Source organism: Talpa occidentalis, unplaced genomic scaffold (assembly GCF_014898055.3).
Source record: "Talpa occidentalis isolate TD23 unplaced genomic scaffold, MPIMG_talOcc4v2.1 talOcc4.2, whole genome shotgun sequence".
Lineage (NCBI taxonomy): Eukaryota > Metazoa > Chordata > Mammalia > Eulipotyphla > Talpidae > Talpa > Talpa occidentalis.
In genome coordinates, this window is record NW_023602073.1 from 128,430,799 (window position 1) to 128,438,131 (window position 7,333).

Consider the following 7,333-nt stretch of genomic DNA (forward strand, 5'->3'; position numbering starts at 1 on the left):
TCCATGTGCGTCCTCCAGGTCTCCTGGCTCCATCCTGCTTCCTTCCTCCGTCTCTTCCTGCAGCTTCTCCTCCTGCTGCTCCGCTCCACCCTTCCTTGGGTGGGGCAGGGAAGCTGGAACCTCCCCCTTTCCTGGGGACCACCCTGTTACACGTTGGGCGCCAAATCTGTTATAGGACAGGGAGAGGGTCAGCCCAAACCCCGCAAACCTGCCTATTCTAAATGGGTTCTGCCATCCGCCGCATCAGCACAAAACATATAAGACTTTAATGGGAAGGAACTTTAATAAAACTAGGAAACAATACAGATAAGGCAAAGAGTCTAGTTTCTAAATGAAGCACCCAAAGTTACCCGTCCCCTCGTGGGTAAAAGTCCATCCATATGGGATTGGCCCAGAACAAGGCCCCAAAGCCTGCCACAAGTCTAAAGCATCTTCCAGTGGGGACCCACAGAAAAGGGTCACAAACAACCGGACAAACCCGGAAGGAAAAGAGCAAAATCAACATCAAGATAAAAGCTGCCATTGTCACCTCCCCACGGGTCTCACCCACATCTGTGTCACCCAGTCCACGACCAAAAGACAAGCGCAGTTTCTTCACGTGTCTCTACGTTCCATGTGCGTCCTCCAGGTCTCCTGGCTCCATCCTGCTTCCTTCCTCCGTCTCTTCCTGCAGCTTCTCCTCCTGCTGCTCCGCTCCACCCTTCCTTGGGTGGGGCAGGGAAGCTGGAACCTCCCCCTTTCCTGGGGACCACCCTGTTACACTATCAAGCGTGATTTGTTAAGAGAACTCAATGTTACTCATGGTAACTGAATTATAAATTGGAGGACATGGAGAATTATTGGAAACCGTTTCATTATTAATCATGTTGGAAGCTATTTTTCTCAAACCACTGAAGTGTGCATTACCAAAACTGGCATTGATGCCAACACTCATTGTGTTATTCTAAAGCTTATAGAAAATTTCCATGGTTTCAATAACTGGCACAAACAAATGAAAGGAAGTAGCAGGAGCCAGCTGTGGAGTTTTCTGACTTCTCAGAAATTTTCCTCATGCCCGGATCTTGTCAGACAGCATGAGTAGCATGGCCCACGCCACAGGTGAAATCCTCTGCCTTAAGGACTTGTACAAGTACCTCACCCTAAGTCTAATTTTCAGGAGAATGTTTCCTTGTCCCTCTAAAAAGCTAAACATTCTATTAGATATTAGATACACTTGACATTTACTTCACCTGAGACTCTGACATTTCCTCTCCCTCTGCTCCCATGTCAGTTCATCATAAAGTTTCCTTTAAACACCTCTTTCTAGTCCAATGAATTATGCTAAATCAGATGTCTACTTTTTAACTTATCTCCCTATCTCCCAAAGTGGCAGTAATTTATTTCACACTTAACCAGCACAAGTACAAGATCACTTATACTCCAAGAGTCTGTGGTTCTCTATTTTTTAAAACACTAGTTCCTTAGATATAGTTCATGATCCATGAAGGGTAACAAGTTATTTTTGAAAGAAATACAGATAAATACCTTTTATTTTAATAGTTACAGGTCAATTATGTTTATTTAAAAATTATAACTCTTACCAAACCAATACATAGTAGAGTTCAAGATGAGCAACACAAAAGATGTCCATCAATCTTAAAAGAATATCAGGTAATTGGGCCTCCCTGGTGGCTGAGGGATTAAGTCCCTGCTTTTAAATATGTAAGACACAAATTTTAAAAGGAAGAGATCCTAGAATAAAATCTCTAAGAATTTCATGGACTTCCCTACATCTTTCTTTTTTTTTTTTTTTTTAAAGATCATATATTTATACATACGAGAACAGGCCAGAGGTGTAGGGGGTGGTGCTGAAAGAGCAAGATCCAGGACTTTTTATTTTTAGAAAACTCATACAGCATCAGGTGTGTGGGAAAGAAGGACAAAGAGAAAAAGGAGGGGTGAAACTAGAAAATGTGCTATACTACCTACAGTTTCAAGGGTCGTGCATCTGCCTCCCAGGCACCTCTCATCTGCTTGAAGACCCGGTATTGTGATTAAAACCAGTCCTGAGACTTCAGCCACGGTTTCAATCTTATCAACAAGGGTGCCACAGATCAGCTTCTGGGGTCCTTTGTTATGCACATCAGTCAATGCCCGCCCTCCCCTCCCCCCCAATCCCCGGGCATTCCCAGTCAAATTCCAGGTCTTCCTGCTGCCCTGCACCTGGTTGCCTCACTTCAAATGGTATAGAATGATCATTAAAAGCCTGAAAAAGCCACCAGAGGGCTCCAGGACTCCTCCTTTACCTGTCTGCCTGGTTCCATAGGGAACCTGCTTCATACCTTGCTAAACACTACACCATGGATGGCTCTGTCCCACCAGAGTCACTAAATCTGTTACAGGTCAGGGAGAGGGTCACCCCAAAACTCTCAAACCTGCCCACTCTAAATCGGTTCTGCAGTATGCCTCACCAAGACAAAACATACTCCAGTGAAAAGGAACTTCATAAAACAATCAGTGTGCAATACAGAACAGGGGGAGAGTGGAGAAGAATATAGTTTCCAAATCAAGCACCCAAAGTTACCCAGCCCCTTGTGGGTAAATGCCCAGCCAAACAGGGTTGGCCCAAAGCAGGGCCTCTGAGGTCCGAAGGCCTGCCACAAGTCTATAGCACCACCTGGTGGGGACTGACAGGAAAGGAGCAGAAACAGACAAGTCTGGGAGGAAAAGAGCAAAACCAAAATCAAACTTCCCACAGGTCTCTCACCCAGATCTGTGTCACCCAGTCCACGACCAAAAGGCAAGCGCAGTTTTTTCATGTGTCTCTCAGCTCCATGTGCCTCCTCCATCCTGGCTCTCCATCCTGCTTCCTTCCTTCGACAGTCTCCTCTGCAGCTTCTTCTCTCCCTGCTCAGCTCCACCCTCCCTTGGGGGGGTGGGGCAGGGAACCTGGAACCTCCCCTTTTCCTGGCTGTTACAAGGTCATGCCTTTGCAGCATATATATAAATTGATAAAAGTGTTTTAAAATCTGGGATTCTTATAATCTACTATAATCTGGCATAATGTTGCTCAGTTCCTATTATTCTAAAATATATACGTGTCACAAAATTGAGCAAACATCCTTGTCTTGTACTTTATATGACAATTTTAGGTATGGTCATTTTCAAGATTTTGTTATTTCTAAAGGTTACTTGCTGTGCTTTGTCTTCAGAAAAATCAGAGAAAAGATACTGACAGTATAGATATGTGTAGGGTAGATGAAGATTGTTTAGGCTTTTGCACCATTGGCCTCATCTGCAGCCTTGAATGCAGGAGACACTTGGAAGCTTGGACGCAGGGTATGCATGACTGATGGCGGGCACCTGGAGCATGGTGTGGGCGTGCGTGAATGGGCACACCTGAGCTGAGAGACTTGAGTCTGAAAGGGTGGCAGAGAGGCAAGTGCGGGGCGGCAAAGGATCGAGCAGCAGAGCACAGTGGAGAGCTGTGGAGAGCGTCAGAGAAAGGCTGAGAGAGGAAATAGCATATGGGGATTCGCAGGGCAGGGTGACCCAAGTTGCTGTCACCCTGCTGGCTTGTTTCCCCTACCCTGTGGGGATGATGCCAAGCCCCCCAAGTTTCTCGCTCAAGGTGCCTGAACCTGCCTGGGATTGGTGCAGAACACTATGTTTTGGAACTGAGAAAAATTACTAAGCCTATAGAAAAATTGAATTTATGAAAATTACCAACAGAAGATCGAGACTACTACATGGGACAAAGTACACGGAGGAGGAGGATATAATCTTTAATAACATTTAAAAAAAATTTTATGTTTTTGGGGGCTCTAGAAAGCATGCCTTGAAACTGCCTATTGTCTATAGCAGTGGCAATTTGCATCTTTTTATGAGCAAACTGGAGCATTTGCTTTTGTCTTTCTCATTTCAAGAAAACTTGCAGAAATATTTGTACTTCTCAGGACAATATATCTATCTTTTCATCATCTCAATAGGGAATTTTCTTTATTTTTCCTTAAACTGGAAAACATGGAAACACGTTACAGGTTTTGATTGACATTTGATTGACATTCTTCTGGGAGTAAAATTGGACATGAGCAGAGAAGAGCCAAGCCAAGAAGAGCCCGTCACTTTGGTTATAAGGCTCCAAAGACCTTCATGAAAGGTGAGGAAACTTGCCTCCACTGGCAGGACTGGGAAAACCCAGGAGGAAGCCCTGAAACCCTTGAGAGACAATCTCAGGTAAAGTCTGGTAAGATCATGACCTTGATTCTGAAGTCTGCATGGACTGGATGTTCAAAGCTCACCCTAGGGCCTTTAGCCTTTTCAACAAAGCTGATAAAGCTTGGTTATTCTGCCCTATGAGTTTATGCAAATATAGGTAAAATGGTTTACAATTAGATTTAGTTGACTATTTTAAGGAATTAGGATGACGGTAAAGAAAAATTATGTCTCGGTAACTTTTTTTTTTTTTTTAAAGATTTATTTATTTATTTATACAAGCACTGGGTATAGTCAGAAGTGCGGAAGGTTGAGAGAATTCACCAGAGCCAGAGCGGGGGACAGAACAGGCAGACTGACAAAGTACAATGCTGAGGGGAGCAGCGGGTGTGGCAGGAGAGGTCTGTCGTGCCATGTGGGACCCTTGCTGGCAGCCGGGGATCGAACCGGCGCTGCAGAGTCTGCGGGCAGCTTCGCAGCCCAGCGCTCAACTGCTGCACCACCAGGGGAGGCCCCTCAGTAACTTTTTATATTAGTCTCTGGTCATCTTCAGTGAGGGCTGTATCCCAAATGTCATCCTCTTGAGAAAGGGAAAAGTTATCCCTATCACATTTGGGACTGTGATATGTTTTACACTTTATTGCTAGCTCTAGACCTTAACATCATGCCAGAATGGCGGCACCAGCAAGTGCAGGCCTTCCATAATAATAACCCCCTACTGCAACCCCATTCAGCAGGAAGCAGCCATCTGATAGGACGCCCCTTTCTCCCATAAAAATGGAAGGTCATAACTGATAGTGGGGGTTGATGCGGTTAAACAGGACAGGTCTCTCTTCCAGCCCCATAAGCCTCCCTATCTCTTGCATTTAACAGACTTGTTTAACAAGTCTATTGTCCTGTATTCTAAGGAAAAGAAAGAACATTCCTAAGAAGAGATGAAAATTAAACCCCAAGGGTTAACAAAGCAGAGCTGATGCCTACCCTTGCCAATCTCCCCAGATTCTCAGGTGCCTGCATCAAAAGGATATGCTGACCCTTGCTCATTTCCTAGTTTTTTTAAAACTCCTTTGTATAAATACCCCTGCTCTCTGCCAAAGGGCAGGACCATGGTCTTTCAGATGCGAGTTTGTGGACAAAGTAAACTATTTTCCTTCTTCTCGCTGTCCAGAGTTGCTTCTTCTGGAAAGTCAACAGACACCTCATCCAATAAGCAGTGAATTGACTGAGGGCCCTCGCCGTGCTGGGAGCTGTTCTGAGCACCAGGAACAGAGTCATGTAGAAAAGAACAAGTTGTAAGTGTCTTCCTCCCAGACACACCAAATGTACCTCAAACATCAACCGCACCACTGAGTGCTTCCTTTCTCTACTGCCTCACCTGCCATCTCCCAGGTCTCAGCGAACACACACTTGCTATCCAAGCCCTCAGATTATTAAAAGCATTTGTTTCCAGGGTGTCTCCCTTTAAACTGCCAACCACAGCAAGGTCTGGCACATTCTTTCTCACTAGTTTCCTCCAGTGGAAACAGGCAACTCAGAGAATATTTCCAGGAGGAATATTCACAAGAGCAGTTTGAGGATAATAAAATAAGTGCTAATCACCAAAAAATGCTTAGTAATAGGACTGCATGAACACCTTGCATAATAAGTAGAATGGAGCTAGTGTTCATTGAGCTCACAATTGAGTTCTACATGAGCAACAAGAATGATAGCAATAGAAGAGCTGATCTTCACTGAGCTATAACAGAGCACCTTTGGGTGATACCTGGTGCAGAGCTGATGGTACTTGACCTCACAACTGAGTTCTACTTGAGCTCACAACTGAGTTCTATGTGAGCACCATCAGTAAATCACTGTAACAGAGCTCACAATTGAGTTCTGCATGAGCACAATGAAAAACAATTAAAACAGAGCTGCCCTTAATTGAGATCACTGAGTTCTGCATGAGCACCACATAAAATAACTGAACAGAATGGACCCTAATTGAATTACAACAGATTTCTACATGAGCATTCTGTGTAATAACTAGAACAGAGCAGGAGGGATTTGAGCTCAAAAGTGAGTTGTGCATGAGCACCATGAGTAATAACTAAAACAGAGGCAATGTTAATTGAGCTGATAACTGAGTTCTACAGGAGCCATGAGTGAAAACTAGACAGAACTGACAGTACTCAATTCAGAATTGAATTCCACATGAGCACCATAAGAATTATCTGCAAAAGAGCTAGCATAATTAGGATCATCAAGTTGTACACGAGCGACTTGTGTAATAACTGAAGGAGCCTTGACATTAATTGAGGTCATGGGGTTCTGCATGAGCATCATAAGTAATACAACAGAGCTGACTATAATTAAGCTACAATAGAGTTCTACATGAGAATCATGAGTAACAACAATAACAGATCTGATGATAATTGAGCTACAGTAGAATTGTACATGAGCAGCATATGTAGAAGGTGTTACAGCACTGAAGATGCTCAAGCTGAGAATTGAGTTCTTTGTGATTATCACGAGTAATAACTACAACAGAGCTACCCTTAATTGAGATCAATGAGCAGCACATGTAATAACAGTGCCACGGTGACTCTAATGGAAATACACTAGAGTTCCAAACAGTACCTTTTGTAATAACTGTACCAGGGCTGACAAGACGTCAGCGCACAATAGACTTCGAAAGGAGCGTGACTTTATTAGTAGATGTATCCCACTCTACACACAGTTAACACAGTGTGTTAATTTTTTTTAATGATATAAATGAGACAGAGGCATTACGGGAAATAATGTTATACCAATAATGCCATACCATGATGTGTCATAACCATAACAAAGCTGAATGAAATCGGATGCAACACAGTTGTGCAATTGAGCTCGCCGTGAACTCCGTCCTGGGCCCCGGGGTGGGACTCCCCTGGGCAACTTTTCATTGATCTTGAACTCTAAACAGTATACAGCGCTGGTAACAGTCAAAGCCTGGGGTCCCAAGCGACTCCAGTGACTCTGGCCTGGTGGGACCACCTATCTCCGCGGCGCTGTAACAGCGGCCTCGTGCGGCAGCAGCGGGAACTGCAGACCCTCAGCGGCGTCCATAGGTCTTTCAGCAGAGGCGGCCCCCGCAGGAGCCTGCAGCCAAAGAAAACTTTTG